The sequence below is a fragment of the Netta rufina genome, assembly GCF_964035555.1.
Source record: "Netta rufina genome assembly, chromosome: 1".
Lineage (NCBI taxonomy): Eukaryota > Metazoa > Chordata > Aves > Anseriformes > Anatidae > Netta > Netta rufina.
Genome location: NC_140123.1, coordinates 72,925,826 through 72,950,240, shown reverse-complemented (window position 1 = coordinate 72,950,240; position 24,415 = coordinate 72,925,826).

The window sequence follows — 24,415 nt, the reverse complement described above, 5'->3', positions numbered from 1 at the left end:
GATACTGGGGTTCTCAGAGCAATTTTCACTGCAGCATACATGTATGTGCATCTTCTTTGCATTGTAAAGTCAGAGAAAATAGAGGTGGAAGAAATTGCAGGTGGAAATACAGGGAAAATTAGGCTGTCAGGCACAAGATTTAGGAGAGGAATCATTTTACATTTAGAACAAACTTGAGTTAATTGACTACTTGATGGGTAAAGAGAACTAATTCCTATTCATTATGCTTTCCATTTAATGTGGAAAAAAAAAAAAAAAAAAAAGCTAAATTTATACCAGCATACTTTTCTTTCACTTAAGCAAGACAATCATGCAACTTGCCAGTTCCTTAAAGATGAAGACAAAAGCAAACAGATAAAGCAATGTAGGGAAAGAACAGATGTGTGGCTATTTGTGTGAGACATGTAGGCCTAAAGTTCAGTCATTTGCCATATTTGCCATGCAATTCTTAGACCAGCACCTACTATCAGGTGATCTGACCTGCATTTCAACATGCATGCTGTGAGACACAAGATAATACTCCAGTTATGTGGTCCAAAACACAACTTGGATGGATGTAGGAACAGGTATTTTTCCAGGTGTATTTGGACAGACCACCCATTGGGCTTTAGCCTAATCTACTCAGGGAGGAAATGGGGAAGATATTTTGCTCCTGAGAACTGAGAATTGAAAGCTGAAATCCCCTTCGCCTCAGCCAGTAAATCTGTGCATCTGTAAAATGTGCAGTAATATGAATTTATCCACACGATGTATCACCTGAGAAACTGATTCTCTTTATGAAATATAATTAAGCAAAATAGATAGCAGAGGAAAAGTGTTAGTGTAGATCATTTCGAAGACATCCTGTTTCAGGATGCAAACAATTTTATTAGACCTTGAGTTTTTGTTTTGCATTTTTCCCTGCTTTCTGCCTAGGGTAGTAGGGGTGTAAGTATTAAAAGCAGAACTCAGATATGAGAAGTCAGTTAACAAAATTAAAATGACTTTGATTAAACTCTATTGCCTTAACCAAAGAGCAGAGGAACAAAAAAAAAAAAAATCCCCTACTTGTCCCATCTGTAACTCGAGGCAGGCTAAGGCTAGAAGTGCCATCTTTAGGCAGAAGCAGATGGACAAACTGTCAGACACACAAAACAGCCATGTCTCCTCGGCTGACCTTGCTTGTGCTGTGTTACTAGAAAATGATGCTGGCTCCTGCCTTGCCACCTCTTGTGAAAGACATGAGCTTGTGATTCTTGACAGGAGCATGACCCCAAGAGAAGCATTCTTTGCTGGAACTGCTGCTCTTGCAGAATCCACCAGCCTAGTTCCCCAGAGCTTTGTAGGTGGTTTCCACTCAGCTTGGTTCTTGCCTAGAACTCTCCTCCCCCAGCATACCTCTGGGTGACACCATTCCTTTTTGCGTCCATGGATGAGAATTCCTCAGCTTCGTTGTTTCCCATTGCCAGAGGCATAGTGAATTCAGGGAAAACCCTTACCGGTTTGCTAGGCAGAAGAGCTTACTAGACACAAAGGAAAAGATGTAGCTTCACAATGACTTTTTCCTCTTCTCTGCAAAATAGGGATAGGAAAATCATTGAATTACTAATTTATTTATTTATTTATTTTTCCTTGAAAAGACATCTTAGGATCTGTGTGTGTTCCACCTGACACATACAGTTTTGAAATACAAGATTTGCACCTCTGGCAACAGCTTAAGGGAGTTGATGTAGACTGGTTCATCATCTGAAGAAAATACTGTTGTCTGAGTCTCCTCTGGGCATTCACAGCACTGTAACTGATATTTATAACTTGACATTGTATATACTTAAACAAGTATAAAAGCACCTTTAATGTATGGCAGCTTTGGAATTTTTAAGCTTTCATTTTTAATGAATCTTTTTAACTGAAACTCTACATAAGACAAGTATGAAGAATGTAACAGAAAATAAAGAATTAACTATAGATTTGAATAGAAATACAATGATTTATGAAATAAGGCTCCTACCTTTTAATAGTCATCCTAGGTGTTTATTACAATTATTGAGAAACAACTAGCAGTAGATGTAGTTAAATTAGGGTTACATAAAAACATAGACAGAAGTAGCATGAAATCGATAATTCTTTTAAACTTATTTAGTACTTTTTCTCTCTCTCAGCTTGTCATGAGTCAATGACCACATCTTTTTTTAAGCAGCTGTTGCTGTTTGCAGTGATTTTGATTTGATCTGATTTCCAGCTATTATCAGATCACGTAGCAGCTGCAGAAGTATGAGAAGTATGGTTTCTTCAGCAAGATATTAATGAGGTTTCTCTGGTTTCTTTATAATAGAGAATTTACAGATGTAATTCATATACTGCATTTCCAGATAGAAGACTATAACATGATCTATGGAAATCCATCTGAACTACATCTGGACTACATTTTATCTCAACTAATATCTAAAAATTGTAAAATATTTAACAGCTTGTCTTGGCATGTTTTACAATATGTTTTACTATATGATTTATGCTATTTTTTTCTTGACGTATCCTTTGACTTTGCCTCTGGTCTTCTGAAAGAAAAGAAAAAAAAGTAAATTTTCAGGGAATTCTTTTGACTTTACAATTCTGAATTGCCTGAGTGACTCACCTAAAACCATCCTGATAATTATGATCACAAAGAGGCTTGCTTTAGAAACTCTGATTTTTTTATATGGCATTTCAGCTTTTGTGGAGGTTTTCTATCATCAGCCATCTCATCTACATAATTGACTGAAGACTTAGTTAAGAAACTCCAAGCACTGCTGCAAGACCAGCTAGGTTTCCGTTAGCATGGACGGATTATGATATAGATCTTCATTGCTTGTAGTAATCAGTGGTTTCTGCAGCATGAGATTTCTATTTCATGGCTGTTTATTTAAGGATTTACAAAGAAGAGTTAAGGATTGACAGAGCAGAGTTAAGATGTTTTCCTGAGTTGATGGAACCCAAGTAAGCATATATAAAAGAAAGATTTGTTCAAAGAAGTGTGGCTAGGTTATAAGCTCTAGCACTCAAAAGCTATAGAATGGCAAAATACTGTATCCTGTGAAAATCTTGAACTACATTGCAGTTTTTACTTCTCTGGCCTTATGTGCTTTTTTCCTTCACACTAAATTTCTGTCTTTTTCAGTGCACAGACCGAATCATTTTACATCTTGTGCTCCTGCTCTACCAACCTCTACCTTCCAAGTAGATGAGCCAGGATCCTCTTACCTGCCAAAATCAGACGCAGCCAACATATGATACCTGATGCCACTGTTGATCTGTTCTCTTTGCACATCTTGTTAATTATTCATTGTCCAAAACTTAGTCAACACCCTGTATAATGCACGTGAATCAAGGCCTTCCCTAGATACAAAATTATTACTTATCTCCTGAGCTTTTCTGTAGCCAGCTCTAGTAGCCTAGTGATGCACAAACATTAATTAAGTTATTTTCACAACATACCTGTGAGACAACAAGGTATTATTATACTCAGCTTAAACATGGAGACTAAGGTATGAGAAACTGTGGTTTACATGTAGGATATCAATACCTTTAACTATACAAGCTTGGACCATTCTTGGAACAAAGCTGACCTATTGGCTAAATGAGGAAGGGTTGATGTAGAAAAAATATTACATGATCATGTAATTAAAGAGTAGGTCATAGCAAAAGTGCCTGGTAGGGTCAAAAAAAGGCTACTCAATCAGCTGTCATTTTGACATTTCCTAATCTTTCAAGCTTAATTTATGGTCCTTAATTATTTTATTTTAATACAGTTAATATTAGTAAATTGCAGGACTACCCCCCCACACACACAAAAAAAAAATAATAAATAAATAGATAAATAAATAAATAAATAAAATAAAATCATTTTATCTCATTACCCTGAATTTCATGTGAGTCACCAGAAAGGTTGTGAACCTGCAAGCTCATGGTATAGTCCTGCTACACCTGAGTTCCTACAGGCTGTGCTTCTCTGGAGGTCTAGACTGACCTGCTGTTAGCTAAAAAGCAATTTTCAGAGGAAAAGAACAGTACAGTTTATTTTCTGAATTATCAGGAAAGGGTCAATTAACACTCACAGTAGACAGATGCTATGAGAAGCATAAGAGAACAAAATTTCTTCACAGATAGGATGGTCAGTTATTGGAATGAACTTCCTATTTGTAATAGCTTCTTAATTAAACACTGCAGGCTACATTCTTTACTTGTAATTCATTAAACTGAAAAGCAGAATTCTCAGGTAATGCATACAGGTAGGAGAGGTAAGGTGGTTAGGTTTGGCCTTAAACTTCTAACACTTTCATTGAGAAACAATTCATAAAGCCTTTTAATTTGAAGAACTGGCCTGATTCTACTGGACTGGTCTACTGGGTTTTCAAAGGATTAAATGTCCTTTTCAAAAGTTGCAGCATATCATGACAAGACATTCAGTTGTGGAGAGGTATAAAGTGGGAAATACCAAAATGTAAAAAGAAGGTTTGGGGCTCTTATATGTGTGAGATCAATACACAGAAAATAAGTTATCTTAAAAAATAAATAAAAATAAAATTCTCCTTCTACTTTAGTTATATTTATAGTACAGTGAAAACAACAGTATATTTCCCGCAGCCTCCTAAATGAAAAATTGACATCTTTCACATTATCAGATTTACTAGGCAATCACAATCAGTATACAACTAGTGTACTCCAGATCCTGGTCTAAAATAGAAGAATCATGAGATCTCACTGTACAAGAGGTAAAGACATTTTTTTTCAGGAGACTGAAGAAAAACAGCTAAAAATACACACAGAAACACACACACAAAAAGCACATATAAATGTAGTTATATGCTACACAGTGTCCCATCAGAGTACTGATTCCCCTAATTTTAGTTTGCTCCCATTCCAATTGCCTTTTCCTTGACCTTTATTCCTTCTGCAGGTACTTGCCCTTAATACGTTTGTCCACCCATATTCAAGTGTTCACATTAGGTAGTCACTCACCAGCCTACATTTCTCCAGGTTACCGTATTTCAGTTGCAATCTCACTCCCTTAACTTTTTATCCAGTGTTATTTTCACCTGTTCTAGCAAGTTTTATTTTCTTCCTGATTTTGGTATAGATCTTTCTTATCTACTGTCTCTTCCATCCAGCCTTTCAATTTTTTTTACCCTTCCTTGATCACTGATTTATCAGCTCCCATCTTCAGTTCATTGTGTACTCCTTTCCTAACCTATCCATTACTGTGGACTGCATTCATACCCTTTTCTCAGGTACTTTATCATCATCTCTATTGTCCTCAGCCTCCTCACTCACACCTTTCCTCAACCACATCTTTCCTTATTACACCTCAACACTCTCAACCACAGACTAAACAGGGTCTGATTCCCATTCCACTTTCTTTACACTATTTCTTCTTACACAGGTCCTGCATCTACTTCAGAGGTTAGGCGAAACATACAATATTCTTTCCTCCATTTCAAGTATCCAGACCAGGAGAGCTTAAGAAAACCTAAAGCCATATCTAAAGTGGGGCTAAGCCTATGCGTTTGCCACATATGCAGCATTCAAGGAAGTACACATAGGAGAGAAAAATAAATAAATAAATAAATAAATAAGATCTCCATTACCCAATCCACTTTTTTTCATAGGTTTTGAACATGGCCAAGTGCCCACAGATTTTAACCTGAGTTTCAAAAACATGCCCGTAGCAATGTCGTATGTTCAGTTCTCATACTCAATTCATTCTTCAAGCATAGGGAAGAAAGACCAACAACATTTATTGTTATATGAACAACTATAATACTAATACATGATACATGAAGGACTTTGAGTAGTATGTCCCCCACACAGACTGGGGGGCATATTTTGTTTCTTAGCTTTAGTCTTAATAATGACCAAAGTGTATGTGCTTCAATTTAAAAATAATCCCATTCCAGAATTATGACAGCTTCAGAAATTTACACCCAAATGATTCATATTTGGCAAATTTAGAGAAAACATAGAAAAATTGCTAGGCTTTCCTGTGATAAATCAGTTCATTAATCTTAATTAATCTTCTTGTAAAGATGGAAGTTGTTCGCTGAAGTGAGTAATTTATAGGATTAATACATTGCTTACAGGCAAAATTAATTCATTTATGAAGCACTTGGAACTTTTGAGAAAAGAAGTCCTTTGTATTTGTTGAATTATGGAAAGCTGTTGTACTTTAGGACAAATTGCATGTTTCTCAAGAATTTGGTACCTGCTGTACATTCTGCAAAGCACACACATTACCCAATGTTGTATGTACTTAGGAATTAACATTATGGGAATACTTTTGAACAAACTTCTACAGACAAAGAAATATATGCTCAGGTAAGAAAAATTAAGTGCTTGTCAGAAATCTGCTGATGAAAAGCAAGTTCAAAAATTCAGTGTTTTATGATATGCAGTATCATTGTAGCATGTACTCTAGTAATACAAATGGAATTAATCTTCTCTTTTTTTCTTAATTTCCAGATAATACCATGCTAATGAAGCAATGGTATAGGGCTAGTCTAAAACTAATTGCAATGACACCTACCTGAATATAAAAATCTGCATTTGTTTTGTGAACTGAAATATATTTTGTTTATATATTTACAGTAGTCTTTTATTTAAAAAGCATTCCCAAATAAATAATTATCATATAATAAAAAATAAGCATTTCTGATTATCTGCTCCAATTTGTTCTTCAAGAAAATTCTTTCATTCTTTATCACCACTCTTATCTTTAACAACTCCTATGATTTGTGGTTTTGGTTTATCATGTAGACAAGTGCCTATAGGTGGAGTCCAGTCCTTCAGTCTGCAAGAATTTATTTTCATTTTTATATTGTTAAAAGACAATGAAAGCAATGAGTTCTGTCTGAATTAGCAATTTATTCTATCTTTTAGTTTGAAAGCTGCAATCCACTAATTTCTCCAGGCAGCCTGGCACACAAATTAATCAGAAGAGTTTAACGATATAGTAAGTATCATTATATACATAGCTTGTGACTCAGCCTATCAACCTAGTCTGTGAGTCTAACCAAGCTAGTAATACATCCTGTTGATACATTGGTTGCATTATGCAAGGATGACCCTGAAAAGAGAACTGGATGGTCTCTAAGCCTATGGGAGACTAGGAAAAATTAGAAATATTTATTAAATTTATTTATTTATTACTGGTGGGGTTTTTTTGTTTGTTTGTTTATTTGTTTGTTTGTTTTCTATGCAGAAAATGATGTTTTCTTATTGCTCTCTCACCTTCATGTTCTCTCCTACTTGTATGGTTAAGAAAATCATGGAAAATCTGCCAGCATCTGGAGTTGTAGGTTTTTGCAGTAGTTTACACAGTAAAAACCCAGATATGAAGGTTTTATTCTAAAATAGTTTTTTCAAAACTGTAGTCTTACAACTTTGAAAAAGAAATTATGTAAAACATAACTAAGACTAAATCTTAAAAGAATTACTTTAAAGAGATTAGCTAAGAATGATTTTCCCCTTAAATTTGCTTTGTTTGTAGACAGTGACTGTCTCTTCCATGGCAATATCTGTCCTAAGAGAATACGGTTCTCAAGGGTTTATCAGGAGTGCTCCCTGACTAGCGCAGGTGCTGACGTACATGTGTTCTGAAGATAAAAGGGAAACACATTTACTGGCATCCAGAGACAACATCTGATTGTTTCAAGTTCCTCTTCTGAAAGAATGACCACCTCTTTGCTATTCTGAGAAACCACCTCTTACATAAGCAATATATGGGCTTGGTCTTTTTGTGGTACTGTGCTCTTTAAAATGCTCAATGCTCTCAAGTTCTGCTGAAGTAAATGAGAACTGAAATGCACATTGCTTTTCAGTGTGATCAAAATCTTGCCAAAGGGAGGCCCAAACTGATGTTCAGAGTCATTATTAAGGAACAGACATAGGCAAGTGCTTAAATTTAGGCAAATGAATATTCTCACTCAAATCACACTGAAATGACTACAATTACTGATACTTATTTTTAAGGTTTGTTTTCTTCTTTAGCCTTTCATAGCTAAGTTCTCCTTCCTCTTCCCTGAGACCCAGAGAAAAATCTTTGAAAAAGTCCTTAGAAGGATTTCCAGACCGAGAACTCTCAGGAATGTTAGTCTCTATTTCTAGCTGTATGCCTAACATTCTCATAAATAAGGTCTTACTCACCTGATTGGAGTGTGTGTATATGTTCAGGAATCTGACAAGCTACATTTTCCCACTTTACTCTTTTCCCCCCACCCCCTCCCCCCACCCTCCCCGTATTATCTCAGATCAAGTCTCCTACCTCCTACAATTATTCTATTCCATTTTTACCTGTTTTTTTTTCAAGCCCTACTGCTTAATTCTGCTACAGGCCATTAGGCTATTGTAATACTATTTTGATTTTCATGTAGCAATAGAAATCAATAGCAAACTGGATATTTGACTCATGAGAGCATCTTAATTACTACCCTAGATCTTTTAATTACCGTATTTACACATTATTTTTTATGTGGAGAAAAAAAATCTCTGTTTTGTCTCTAGGAGTATTCTGTAGCTTTTCAATTAATTTGCAATCTTAAAAAGTTCAACTTCAAGCCCTTGGGGTGCTCTGATCTTCCACCAAACAGAGCAGACTTTCCAAAATAAGCTTGCTAACGTCACAACTTCTTGTCGCTAAGAGAAAAAGAGAGTGTAGCCTTCTAAAAGGCTACAAAAGGCTGTTTCAACAAAACCATTTGAACTGGCAGCCAACCTGTCTAAGGACAATGGAACTAGTTTTAAGCAGTACATATCAGATTGTTACATCAGCCTGTTTTACTGGAGCAAGGAAAAAGTCCAAGGGTACTGAGGGTACTGAGGAAAATACCAGGTGGGGGAGGGAAAAGAACACATCCTTTACTTACAGAGATGGTAGAATTTAAATGTCTTCCATCAGTCACAAAACTAATGGAGGTGAGAATGACCTACCTTAGGCTAATAATGTACAGTACAGAAAAGTTCTTAGAAGAATTTCCAATTAAGCTTCTTTTTATTACCATCCTAACGAAAGACTCCACTACTGCATGGTACATTACTTTTAAGAATTGGACATTAATTTAGATTAGAGGTAGGTATTCCCATCCTGACTATGAGGAATGTGATGCAGTATTGGCCCTCGTACAATTCACAATCAGCAACTGATGACTTGGATGGGTCTCTGTACCATGATCTTTTATTTCTCATCAATTACCAGCCTACTAAAAATCAAACACACTACAATCTTGAATTCTGACCTTCTTAAAGACACATATAAACATGCACATGCTCCTGAGAAGCTGAGGACAGAGTAATTTACAGGATGATCCTCAGCTTTCATGGGTTATAAAATGACCCATATTACTGGTTGTATTAGTGAGAATTAAAAACTTGTCACCTTTCAGCAGGTTCACAAGCTCTGCATATAAACTGTAGCTACCATGTGCTTAACAAATGGTAGTGGAACACAGCTTGTTAATCTATCCTCGATCATGGGAGAAGCCAGAACTGGTTCCCCAGAATAAAAACCTCCAGTGAGTTACAGAGTGAGATATCTGCCTTAACAGCCAAAACACTGCATAGGTATGTTTGATTCATTTTTGCCTGTCATATAGAAATCATATCTCAGTGGGATTGCTTTGTTTTTCTTTGCAAAATTATTGTATCTTAAAAATATTAAATGTTCAAAAGGATGAGCAAAACTCATTCTGATAGTCTGTGTAGCCTACATTTGCATCATTTTTTATAACTTTTTGCATTTTAATTCCCTGTAAAATCACTGCAGTATGAAATGCCATGTTTTAAGGATGATTTCTAGATCTTGTGGAAAAACATATATCCAAAACTGTTCTGTTTTCAAACCCTAAAGAAGTTACTATTTGTGCTCAAAAGAGATGTTCCTGATTTTGGAAAATAGGTCTTGATTAAAAATCTTACACTTTAAAGTTCTTTTTGTTGGCTTATGAGAATTTTGAATCAAGTCATTGATTAATGCCCCTGTCTTGAGAGTTATGGAGAACACACAGCTCACGCTAGCTTCAGGGAAATACTTTGAGTTCAGGGTAACTGTGCCTAGTTTATATATGTGATTGTATTCACTACTATGAAGAAAAGCCTTTTAAATAATGTATATTTGATCTAATTTTCCTGGGATTCAGTAGGAAGGAAGTCTTGGGAGTTCATGGTGGTCTTCCTTTTGACTGTAATAGAAATAGTACTTTCTGCTTTCTGGACTACATTTGTGTTCCTACTCACTGTGTGGTTCTGCTGATTTTAACATTTGGCATCAAACTCTCCCTTGGTTTTCTGAATTATCATTAAGTTAATTAGCTGGCATTAACTCTCTGAGGTCCTGTGGTGGAAGACTCCATGTCAGCATGTACTGTTATTGTTATTATTTTGTCCTAGCAACTGGAAAATAATTAAATATAAGTTTAATTTGGCCATTATCTTTTAATCACAGAATCACAGAGTCACAGAATTGTCTAGGTTGGGAGAGACCTCAAGATCATCGAGTCCAACCTCTGACCTAACACTAACAGTCCCCACTAAACCATATCCCTAAGCTCTACATCTAAACGTCTTTTAAAGACTTCCAGGGATGGTGACTCCACCACTTCCCTGGGTATCCCGTTCCGTTAAGATCACTTGCAGAATATATCTCTATATACACTATATATATCTGTTCCATAGGTAATTTTTTCAAAGTTTATTTAAATTCCTCATATATTGTTCTCTATAAGTACATTAAAGGAGGCTGTAGCGAGATGGGGGTTGGTCTATTCTCCCACGTGCCTGGTGACAGGACAAGGGGGAATGGGCTAAAGTTGCACCAGGGATGTTTTAGGTTGGATATTAGGAAGAACTGCTTTACCGAAAAGGTTGTTAGGTATTGGAATGGGCTGCCCAGGATAGTGGTTGAGTCACCATCCCTGGAGGTCTTTAAAAGACGTTTAGATATAGAACTTAGTGATATGGTTTAGTGGAGGACTTGTTAGTGTTAGATCAGAGGTTGGACTTGATGATCTTGAGGTCTCTTCCAACCTAGACAATTCTGTGATTCTGTGATATATAAGACCTTGAAGGTGAATTGAACACTTACTCAATCACAAGGCAAAGATTTAATGTCCCTCTAACTAGAAACGTGACCAGCCCTGTTAAATTAACTGAAGGAGGAAAGGCTGTGCAATGGAGTGAGTATTAATCTGAGCCTCAGGAGCATGCCACTCACTTCCTTGTTTTTCCAGGTACCTCTTCTGTGACTTTGTATGAATCACATATACTCAGATCCTGAAAGTCATTATGTTATCTGTCATTAAAATCTCATTCATTCTCAGTCAGCTGCCTAACTAACAGAACTAAAAATAACCATATGAAAAGAACCAAGGACTTAAGATATCTCAAAATATTTCCTACTCCACTTAAACAGACCATTTATCTCTATTGTCAGATTTCACACCTGGGAAAAGGCAACCCTGGCTGTATGTACAGACTGGGAAACATGAGGCTGGAGAGCAGCCCTTTGGAGAGGGATCTGAGGGCTGATGATAAGTTGAACATAAGCCAGCAGTGTGCCCTGGCAGCCAGGAGGGCCAGCCATACCCTGGGGTGCATCAGGCACGACACTGCTAGCTGGTCAAGCACTGCTCTGTTTTGTGCTGGTGTGGCCTCACCTCAAGTACTGTGTGCGGTTCTGGGTGCCACAATATAAGGACAAAAAACTATCAGAGAGCATCCAAAGGATGGCTACGAAGTTGGTGAAGGTCTAGAGGGCAAGAAGTATGAGGAGCAGGTGAGGCCACTTGGTTTGTTCAGCCCAGAGCAGAGGAGACTGAGGGGAGGCCTTATGGCAGCCTGCAGCTTCCTCAAGGAATACGTTTCTCAGGGCAGTGGTCACAGCACCGAGCCTACCAGAGTTCAAGAAGCATTTGGACAATGTTCTCAGAGAGATGGTCTAATTTTGGGGTAGTCCTGTTTGAGTCAGGAGCTGGACTCAATGATCCTTGTGGGTCCCTTCCAACTTGGGATTTGGATATGATTCTGTGATTCTATTGGACTCCTTATAGATTCCTGCCTGATATTACCACTTGTTTGACCTAATTTTATAAATATTTCATTAAGGAAAATTTTTGACTTCCCTCAGAAAATTAGTCCAGTACCTACTCTTCCTTAAAAGGGTTTATTTTTATCAGAACTGAAAACCTTCCATGCCTCAGATCTTCACTTAGAAAACATGGTGACTTTTATTATTTAATGGAACTGTTGCAAGAATAAATATATTTTCATCTGAGTAATCAAGTTTAGCTTCTGAAAATAAAGCAGTACATATTTAAACAACTTAATCAAACAACTAATAAATCTAAGCATGGCAATTTGGCAAATTTAAAAACAGTCTACACAAAATAGGCATCTGCAACATTCAAATACAGAAAACTAAATAGGTTTTTGAGTAAATCAAATTCTGTTTCTTTGTGTTATCTTCACCAAATGCTATTGGTGAAATTTGAAATTGAATGTCAAAATACTACATGGAAAGAGTACATCCCAAAGGAATTACACTCTCCCTACTCATCAAAGCACACTGATAGCATTCTTTTCAAAACTGATCCCCATGTAAAAGTAATACAGATAATGCTGAGCATAAGGGATCAAAAGAAGTTGTATTTCCACCTTTTCTGAATGTTATAGTTCAGAATTCATGTCTTCAATTTTATATCCTCAATAAAAAAAAAAAAAAAAAAGTAATGTGATTTTAAAGAGATTTTCTGATTTGAAATATGATCTTAAATGTTAACTTTATTTCTATTAAAATAGATATCAGAATTGGAATTCAGTATTTTCAGATAATTAAAATTAATTATTTAATTGGTCAATTAGTAATGTGTTTGATTACTGGGTCAAAAAAATGTTTGGAGCTCCATTTTATTGTCTCAATGGAAACATTTTTCTCAGTCTTCAAAACTCAAATACAAGATTTTCTAATAATAGGTAAAGTTAATTCCGCCCCCCCCCCCCCCCCCCCCCAGGAAGTATTAGGTTGGATTTGTTGGGCACCTAGCATTCAAAAGGCAATTTAATCTTAAGAAATATATTGCACAATTTTTTGAAAAATAATCTCTTTCTCTTCATCAACATTTCCTTTCCCACAACACATTTTAAAATCTGACACTTTTTTCCTATGGGCAAGTTAACAACAAAGGCTTTTCTCTGATTCCAGTCTGGAAACCTTGTCAGAGTTTTATAGTAGAATAACGATTACTGATTTCTAAGACCTATAATTAAACATGTTCTCTGGAGTCAATCTGTTCAGCTGTGACTGAATCATTTAAAGGAGAAGAATCAGGACCCTTTTATCATTTTATGTTACAAAACATTGAATTGCACTCTGTCTTGGTTTCCAATCACCTCTGTAAGTACCATCTGTGCTCCTTATTTATGTTCACCTGCTTTCTAATTAACACCTTGCAAAACTGCACACCTGCAGCAGGTCTATTCTCACCTCACTGCACATTACCCATTAAGTCTCCTCAGCACAGCCTACACAGGAATAATTTTGTCACTACATCATTTTATCTCACCCTCTTCAAGGGAATACAGGCAAAAATCAACTGTTTATGTTATATTTGGGGAGAAATAGATATTCCCTTTCTTTCATATCTTTACACATTTCACATAAAGTAAAAATCTAGCACATCCAATGTCTGCATTGCATTGGCTCTGTTGAGACCAAGGTGAGGAGTTGAAAACAAAAACAGAAAACCAGAGTTTTCCCTTTGACGTGGAGACTGGATCTCATTAACAAGTATGCCAATCCACAGCCAAATATTTTCAAATGCTCTCATCAGTGAAACATATACTTCTTCATTAGGTACATTTCTTGCAAAGTTAGACTGTCCCAATTTTCTTTGTTAGGAGTCTTGCACTGGTTGCACTTGATAGGGGTGGTTTCATTTTTCTGTTTTGCATCATGTTCTGTGTAACTCGTGTATATACAAACACAAACCACACCACACAAACCCAGTTGCTCGTGAATGACTTAATTGTGAAGTTATTCAGCAAATCCCGGATACCACAGGGACAAAAAGCACCATTGACCCTGACACTTGGTCAAATTTTAGAATATAGCAAGAAATGTTTCCTTATGCATTCTCATACTGTAGAAGAATGATAACCCTCTGAGCCTCTTCTGTATGATCAATGCACTCTGTCATAGCCTATATTTTCCTCAGATTCTCAAACTGGTGTGCATATGTATATTTGGAGTATATATATACAAGGAATAGAGTGATGATCTGGCCTAATAGCATTTAAATCATCATTGTACAGTTGTGATTATTAATGATAAATTCCATGTATAATAGATTTTTTAATGTTACAGCAACTTTATTTTTCCTGTCCACCTATTAGGCTTAAGTCTTATTTGAGAACAAAAAAAAAAAAAAAAAAAAAAAAAAAACACTGTAATTTTTTTAACTCCCTAGTGCCTTTTGGCCTGTTCCTATGTGACCAATTTTGCCTCTTTGTAGCAGGTGGAATAGGATGCTAAATGCTACCCAAGCAGAATTATCATGAATCACTCTCATTTTGCGGTTGTGTTGCAGAGTTGTAAATGACTTCACCAAAGCCAGTAAGCCCCGCTCAGGCAGTCATACAGTCTCTTAAACTCTGAGAGGATTGCAGACTTCACAAAACACAGAATTACAGAACACACTCATAGAAAATAATAGCTGGAAATAAACTCTAATCTGCATTAATAAAATTGGTATGTTTACAAAAAAAAGGAGTAGATGTGTGGTTACAACACTTTTGACATGGACCATGTCCTTTGCTTATCTGGGTCTGTATGTGCCTCCAAAGTGGTAGATCACTCTTCTGTCAGCCAAGGACTGGCCTGACAGCTCTGTGCTGGTGACTTTCACATGCCTACATCTGGTATACTTTGTTGGAAGCAGTGCTGAAATGATTTTGGATTACAGCTAAGGATTTTAATATATAAGGGTAAAAACCTGCATGAGGGAGCATTAAGAGCTCTTTTCAGTTTTGGTACAAAATAAACTATATAGTCAGATGGATGCAATACTTTTACTGTTTTATAGAAGTGATTATTGTTAAACTGATCTACTGAACCTTGTATTTTCTGTTATTTTCAAGAAAAGGCTATACAAGTGATTGAAGAAAACAGTCAATACATTGACTTCAATAGCAAAACAGAATTAGGACTAAGAACACATGCAAACAATTGAATAGCAAAAACATTTCAAGGAAATTGCAGATGGTATTTGAGATCAGAATTTTCAACAATGAAAAATACTTCATAAAATTAAAATATATATATATTCAAGGATGGAAATATGCTCTACAATGTAAATGCCATATAATTATACAGAAAAAAAAAAAAAAAAGACATTTGCAATGTCGAGATGTTGTTTCATCTATGCAACTCAACAATAATCAAATGCTGGCTTTAAAATATGCCTTTTTTAAATAATGCTCTACAGATTAGTTTTAAAGTATTTCTGCCGATGTATAGTTAATGTAAAGCTCAAGTTGGTCTTACAACACGAAAATGGCTAAGAATCTAATTTTAAATATATTAAAAAAAAAAATTAAAAAAGAATGAAAATAAATATAGACTGGAAAAATCTCATGAAACTGGAACTTACTTGTTGGAAAACCATTCCTCTGCCACACCTTTGGAAGGGAAAAACCCCATCCCTTTTCCTGTCCTTATCTCTGCTCCAACTTGCCCAGCATATTTAGTTCCAAAGATTGCACTATGTAGCAGACTCATTCATGCCCAAGAAACCCAGCCAAGTGTTGAGATTATATCTTTATTTAAATTATGAGATAAAAATAGTGTCACTTGCCTATTTTGGGGTATTTCCCTCTACCCCATAGTCTTAAGGACTAGATATCAATCTCTGTAATAATGATTCAGTGAAACAAACCATAACTCTAAAATCGAGCTGAGAAAACACACATCATAAAGTCACAGAATCAGAATTGTTGAGGTTGAAAGGGACCTATAGAAGTCATCCGGTCCAACCTCCTGCTCAGGCTGGCCCACATAGAGCAGGTTGACCAGAAACATGTCCAGACAGCTTTTGATCTCCAAACTCAACAGCCTCTCTGGGCAACGTGTTCCAGTGTTTCATTACCCACACAGTAAAGAAAGGAAAGGAAAATAGACATTTCATCACTCTAGAAAAGAAGCCTGAAGCTGCTCAGTAGGACACATTAAACCTTTTTGGGGATTCAAACCAGAATCATCTCTTGGCCTTCACCTCCAAATTAGCAGAGGTCCTGCTTTGTAAAACAGAATAAGGAAGATGTCATTTTGCCATGCATGTCACCATCCAGCCTGTATAATGCCCTAGTGTTTAACATGTTCAGATGAGGTATGAGATTCTAGTCTTTTCTCAACAATACCTTCTTGTGGTAAAGTGTTTTGCTACCTCAGTATAGCATAGACTAGGAGGAACAAAATTCACCTCTGCGTTGTAGCCAGACCACTGTATAGCTGAGAGATAAATGTAGAAACTATTCTTCACAAATATATATATTTCTTCTCAGTTATTCAGTTATTACTCATAATGAAAATATATCAAGTTTTGAGTACATTAATCATGTGTAAATAAGCTTAAATCTACTAGTCAATCTGCCTCTATCCTTTTCCCTCTATTCACTAAATGTCTATTCACTAAATGTAGCACTATGCAGTCAGAGGAAAAATGCTTATCGTATGTCAACTAAATGAGTCCTATAAAAGATATAATTCAAAAAAATATGTCTTACACACAAATGCTGAAAAGAATGTGCTTATTTTGCAGTGCCAATGCAATCAAGTCCTATCATTTTTGTATACAGCCTTGGGAATCACAGCATTAATTATCATTAATCAGAGAAAAAGATAAAATAAATTCTAATCTGTATAAATAAATATAATCTTTTCTCACCATTTCCAAAATAAGACGCAGTGGGAATGCAAGTCATTTATATTTATATGACTTATATATTTAGATATCCAGATAATTTAGCATTTTTACTAGACATAGACTAATTAAAGATAATGCCCCAGTGCTAGGCAAAGACCTATATTCTGAAAAATCATTCATGCCAGGGATATAAAATATTTTAGTATCACTACTGGGAGACTAACTCTTAATAAGCCATTTCTCCAAAGAATGCTGTTATTTATGAAATATGCATCAGATTCTGAAAAGATGTTTTTTATTATTATCATTTTACTGCTTCCTATCATTTCAGTTGGTGTTGGAGGGATAGGAATTAGATCTTGGCAGTTCTTGGAATTGTCTGTGAAAACTTCAGTGGAAGCACTCACTATTCAATCTGCATAACATGGTTTATGTGTTGTGAGTGGACTTCATGGAACTTTTTGCTTGAATTCTTATACCTTCAGAATTAAGAGTCTTTGAATATCAGTACAATTTTAAGTTTTGCAATTATCTCACCTGATTACCCAGGTATTCACACAAATAATAGAATTTTTCTGTCAAATACCCAGCAAACAGTTCTGCGGTACAGTAACACTTGTATCTATTAAGCAAACTCATAATGTGAAGTTTCTTCCAAGTTTTCTCTGAAATCTCTGAACAATTTGTGAAATAAAATATGTACAGAGCCTGTGTTCTGTATAAAAATTGATAATTCTGATCTCTGAATGATCACTTTCATATAATAAGAATGAGCTATGAACGACATGAGCTATGAACGACAAAATAAATAAATAACAGACACTCTCTCTCATTGCTGCAAAGAAATGTCAATATGATTCCAGTTGGTCTCAAAGTATGGTAATATATCCAGACTTCTTTTAAAGATAAATATGGTTTTGGCTTTAATAACTTTTAAACAAGTGTTTTACAGTTTCCTCATGGAAAGTGCTGTAGAGTTTGTTTCATATATTAGTTCTGCAGAGTCATGAACAGAGAAGGAAAAATCAACCTGTGAGAAAACAGGGATTATGAATATATTCCTATGAACTTTCTGCTAGTTGGTAGCCAAGCTGACTTCTACTGTTAGCAGAATACGGGCATAGTTTCATCAACTACTCAAAATGGTGTATTTGCACTCTCTCTGTATAAAATCAAATTTTCTGTATAAAGATTCTCTGTATTCAGATTCTCTGTATAAAATCAGTTTTAAAACTGATAACTTAGCCAAAGTACAAGGAAACTTACTTCCATTAACACAGAGTTTCACAATGAAAAATAACTTGCAAATGTCTACAAGAAATGCTAAAATCTGCAAACTCATCTCCTAGCCTCCTAAAGGACTGTTGATGGGCAAATAAGTTATCCAAATATGAGAGATTCCTCTGTTTTACAATTTATCAGGCTATCCCATTAATTTCTCAGGTTCTGCCATTGTCAAAGTCTTAAGTTCTTTGGATAAGAGGAACAGGAAAAAATTGTCTTCCTTAAAGTATTTCCTCATCTATGGAACTGTTGTAGCTAGCTTATTCAAGAAGAGCACATTTTATCTCTCCCTGCTTAAATTCTTGTTATTAGTAGTTGTCTGATCAGCTAAATACATGATTGCATAATGCACACAGTTACCCAAAGTTTTATAGCTTTGTACTTATCAAAAAATCAAATACACCTTCATTAGTAGTACCAAACCAGTGTAGATTAATTTTATGTACAAAACAGCCTTTTGAAGAGGTGTAAGTAAGCTGCATTATGTCTTTGCACAAAAGTGCAAAGCATTTGCATATTTCAAATCTGTGAAGCTTCATCAATGACCAAAGAAAAATAATCACTGCTGCACATATTTTGTGTCAGACAGCATTATGGATATATATTTATACTGCTGAAATCTTCAATTTTTATGTTCCCAATTATTAAAGCACACGGAATATAAAGTATATGAATTCATATCCAGTAAACTAAAATAAAAGTACTCTAATTGTGACTTTTATTTCCACATAAAGGTTTGTTTGTGGGCTTTTTTAGCTGCTTAAATACAGTTCCAACCACAAATATTTATGTGTGTAAAAGCTATTTTAAAGCAACTCTTACGGAAATAAATTTGCATATTAGCACAAGAACAGCTAAACAGATTTAGAAGAAGTTGCTTTTAGGAGTAGGTTAGTTGAAAACTATTTTGAAGTAGGAAGACCACCATTTTCTTTGCATTAAAAACAAACAAGAAACACAGAAGGTTCCACTGAAGTAGTGCAAAGGCTAAAATGAGCTTTTTGACTACAAAGCAAACAAATAAAAAACCCAAACAGTTATTTGCATGTGTTCACAAGTGCCTCACTGTTGCATATATTCCTATGGGAGCATCTTAGACTAAGTGGAAGAATTAATCAATGTTTCATTTAGGTGTTTGTTTAGACTTTATGCTTTAAAACCCACTTGTTTATTTATTTCCTTGTGCACTGTGCATTAGAACAACAAAAAAAAAAATGGATTAGAAGGTAAGCATATATATTTCTATTGATGTTCACAGAATCACAGAATCACAGGATTTCTAGGTTGGAAGAGACCTCAAGATCATCGAGTCCAACCTCTGACCTAACACTAACAGTCCCCACTAAACCATATCCCTAAGCTCTACATCTCATAGAATCATAGAATCATAGAATATCCTGAGTTGGAAGGGACCCTTAAGGATCATCAAGTCCAACTCTTGACACCGCACAGGTCTACCCAAAAGTTCAGACCATGTGACTAAGTGCACAGTCCAATCTCTTGTTAAATTCAGACAGGCTCGGTGCAGTGACCACTTCCCTGGGGAGCCTGTTCCAGTGTGCAACCACCCTCTCTGTGAAGAACCCCCTCCTGATGTCAAGCCTAAATTTCCCCTGCCTCAGCTTAACCCCGTTCCCGCGGGTACTGTCACTAGTGTTAATGGAGAAAAGGTCTCCTGCCTCTCAACACCCCCTTACGAGGAAGTTGTAGACTGTGATGAGGTCTCCCCTCAGCCTCCTCTTCTCCAGGCTGAACAGGCCCAGTGACCTCAGCCGTTCTTCATAGGTCTTCCCCTCCAGGCCTTTCACCATCTTCGTAGCCCTCCTCTGGACACTCTCCAACAGTTTCATGTCCTTTTTATACTGTGGTGCCCAGAACTGCACACAGTACTCGAGGTGAGACCGCACCAGCGCAGAGTAGAGCGGGACAATCACCTCCCTTGACCTACTAGCGATGCCGTGCTTGATGCACCCCAGGACACGGTTGGCCCTCCTGGCTGCCAGGGCACATTGCTGGCTCATATTCAACTTGCTGTCTACCACGACCCCCAGATCCCTCTCTTCTAGGCTGCTCTCCAGCGTCTCATCGCCCAGTCTGTACATGCAGCCAGGGTTTCCCCATCCCAGGTGCAGGACCCGGCACTTGCTCTTATTGAACTTCATGCGGTTGGTGATCGCCCAGCTCTCCAACCTGTCCAGATCCCTCTGCAAGGCCTTTACGCCCTCATTCGAGTCCACAACTCCTCCAAGTTTGGTGTCATCAGCAAACTTGCTCAAAATACGTTCTATAAATGTCTAAACGTCTTCTAAACGTCTTTTAAAGATTTCCAGGGATTGTGACTCCGCCACTTCCCTGGGCAGCCTGTTCCAATGTCTAAAGAAGACAGTAAAGAAGTTCTTCCTAACATCCAACAATATATGTTAAATATATTTTGTAGCTATTGTTAAATCCAATAAGATTTAGTAAATATATGTCTCAGTAATTGGGTGTGGGGATGGGGGGAGGGGAGGAGGAGGGAAGGTTAGTTTAAGAAACCTATACAATAGGATGTAGTTCCATATTAAATTATTGAAAATTAACATCAGAAATATAGAGCCAGCAGACCAGAATGCAGAATTTTTTCAGAACATGAATAAAAATCCAAATTTGTTTGTTTGGTTCGTTGGTTTTCAGTTAAAACAAAAAATAGGATCAATGTGCAAAAAACATATTTCATTAAAATGTTAGGCATGTTTGTGTCTACTGGACATGGATTAGAGGTGCTCTTTTGTTATGTTTAAGTAGATAAAATCCTATTGATTGAGGATTAAAAAAAATATGTTATGCATATAAGGCACAGATCATGGGTCTGTAGTAATATGCATTGCTGTGAAATATTGTAACAGCTGTGAGGAGTCATATTGTTTATTGTGCCAATGAACTGAAAAGCAGAACCTATTTCAAAGCACAGAAGTCTGGAAAATAAAACAGGCTCTGGCATGTACTATGCATCATATTGTATACTTGTATTGGTCAAACAGATTTTTGCCTTTACTTCATACAGATTTCACAGAATGAACATTTCTGAAGTAGAAAAATGAAATAACAGTCAAGCAGAAGTGAAAACATTCAATACAACATTAATTTCCTACAAAATAGTTTAAATGTGTATATGACATTTCATTGCAGCCAGAAAGGTGCTGCCTTTTTTACTATGCCTTTTCTTCTGAAAAGTTTTGTCAGACTAAGATGGAAAGACATAGTTCTGCTTTGTCAGTGACAACTTATTTAACACAGGGATCACAAGGCACCCCTGGGCCTCCCTTGCAAGGGCCAAGTTTGTAATTTCTCTCCATATTCATGAAAATCAAACTCATTAAAATGATATTACTTGTTGCCAGTAGGCCACCTGAAGGTAAGGGACAGGTAAGCAGACTGTTAGGCTCATTTTCTTTACACAGGAGTAGGTGACTCCCTCCGTAACAGCTCCATACATTTTGTTGTTGTTGTTGTCTTTTAATGTTAGACAACAAGTCAGAAGAATATCTCAATTTGGTTGGAGTGTTGAACTGAAAATTGTCTGTTAACAGCTTTTGCTGTATTTCATGACAAAGAGTAACTGTATGAATTATTTGTCCTAAATACTTTCAGAGGAAGCTTTAGCAAGAACAGGAGTATTATGGCATCAAATTGCCATTTTTTCACTAAGACCAAAATACCCAATTGGGTTTAATTGCCCTCAAATTAATGCAACAGTACATATAATTTTAGCCTAAATTTCAAACATTATGAACATTTACCCCCAAATATTAGATTAAGACCATCTTTCTAATGCAAATAATGCAATATAATTTATGCTTGTCTGTGGAGGACAGGATGAGGCATCGATACTGGTAATGAAAGACAATAAGCTCAACTACTTTCATTCACTTGTTAGACAGAACTGATTTTTTCCCTTCTACCAGTGTTGGTGAGGCTGTACTCGGAGTAATTGTGTCCTGTGTGTACCGTGTCCATTTGTTGGTTCCCCAATACAACAGACATGCACATACTGGAGAGAGTCAAACAAAGGGTCATGAAGAGGATGAAGGGACTGAAGCAACTCTCTTATAAGGAAAGTCTGAGAGAGCTGGGAGTGTTCAACCTGGAGAAGAGGAAGCTCAGTGGGGATCTTATAAATGTGTCTAAATACCTGAAAGGAGGGTGCAGGGAGGATAGAGCCAGTCTTTTTTCAGTGGTGCTCAGTGACAAGAGGCAGTGGGCACAAACTGGAACACAGGAGGTTCCCTCCAAATACCAGGAAGCACTTCTGTGCTCTGTGGGTGATGGAGAACTGGCACAGGCTGCCCAGAGAGGCTGAGGGGTCTTTTTCCTTGCAGGTGCTCAAAAGTTGTCTGGACATGGTCCTGGGTAACCTGCTCTAGGTGTCCCTGTGCTTGAGCAAGGGGGTTGGAACAGATGGTCACTGGAGATTCTCTCCAATCTCAACCACTCTGTGATTTGGTGATTCAGTTGTTAAATTCAACTTTGAAGTCTGACCATGAGACTTCTGATTTTGCCAAGAACATTTAAGTACATATATATATACACATATAGAAGCATAGACTTCTGTAGGATAAAAGAGACCTTTGGAAGTCCAAGATAACAGCAAACTTCCAATCCAGATGAGGTTGCTCTGGCTTCACCCAGCCCAGATTAAAATAGCTACACAAATGGACACTCCAGAGTCAAGGGAGCCTGGTCCAGTCTCATACTCTTGTCCACTCTCACTCCAGGTTCATTTGTTTATTATGGATCTGTTACTGAACTATAACATCCTCATGGCAAACAAACCTGGTCACACTTGCTGTTGCTATGCACTTTATTCTTTGTGTATTTATGTACATAGTACCTAACTCCCTGTGATACACAGCTGAAGAAACTAAAAGATATTATGAAGGAAAATCTTTCCTGCTGCAATTAAGAGTGGAAGGACTTGGCTGCATGTGGCTGAACTGGTGTTTTCCCAGAGGTATTGACACAAGTGAAAGCTCATAATCAGGTCTTTTTATACATATTAGATAATATCACATTCATTGCAAGATTGGTCTCCAGTCTCACCTGGGCACCTTGAAATCCATGTACCTCTGTGTCAAACAAGTCACTATAGTTTTACTAGCTGTAATCTTTAACAATAATAGTTCATACATGCAAAAACTCTGGGAGAATCTAACTGATTCATGTTAGTGGTTTAAATGTAGGTACTCTTTAATCAAATTATCCATTGACCTACTTGTGTGCATATTAAAACAGAGCTAATTAAGAAGGAAAAAAGAGCAGTTTTCCAAAAGGTAATTTGGAGGATAAAATATAGTCTTGATCCAGGACAGAGAGGAGAACATATTTTTCTTTGCACAGTCATTTTGGAGGGGTGGGGGGAAATTATCTATAGATTGTTAGTGTGTAGGTGTCTGAAGATAATGATGAAAGTTTATTTTTAAAACAACATGTTGTCAAAACAGGCATATGCAATTTCATCATAGATTGTTTAACTACAAACCCTTATGACATGCACTAACAAAATAACCATTACAGTGATATTATCCCCTTCTTAATTCAGCAGGGCGGCAATAGTTTTAGCCTAAATCATTCTGAATAGCTTCCACTACAAAGTTAATCATGTTTATCATGTAACTCTGCATTATTTGTATTTATATTATACTGTAACATAAATGTTTTCAAAATATTTTGGAAAGTATTTCAAAAGACAAATTTAATCCAATTCTATCTGCTGGAGCATCCACCTACAGAAACCCGAAAAATCACATTACTTTTTGAGTCAAATTTCTCTCATCTTTTCACCTAATTTTGTTCTCTGATTTATATGCCAGAGATATAAATGTAGAAGTATGTATAGTCATTGCAATGTTGGATTGAAAAAAAAGTTTGCTCTTCTTGTAAAACCAGTGAGTTGAGTGTTTTCTTTTATATGCACACAGAGTAATGTAAATTATTCACATAAACACACTAGTTCTGATGCTATTTTTACCATGCAAGATCTAATTAAAGACTTGAATGCCTTAAACAGCCTAACTGTCCTATTGTTGTTTTTTGTTGGTGGTGGTGGTGTTTTTTTTTAATTTGTGAACAAGGTAAGTGTGAAGAGCAAATGGCTCGTTTTGCTTTTTCTCTCAAGCAGCATCAGAATTACATGAGAAGAGGAAGAAAATTGAGAGTGTTATATTGAGAAATGG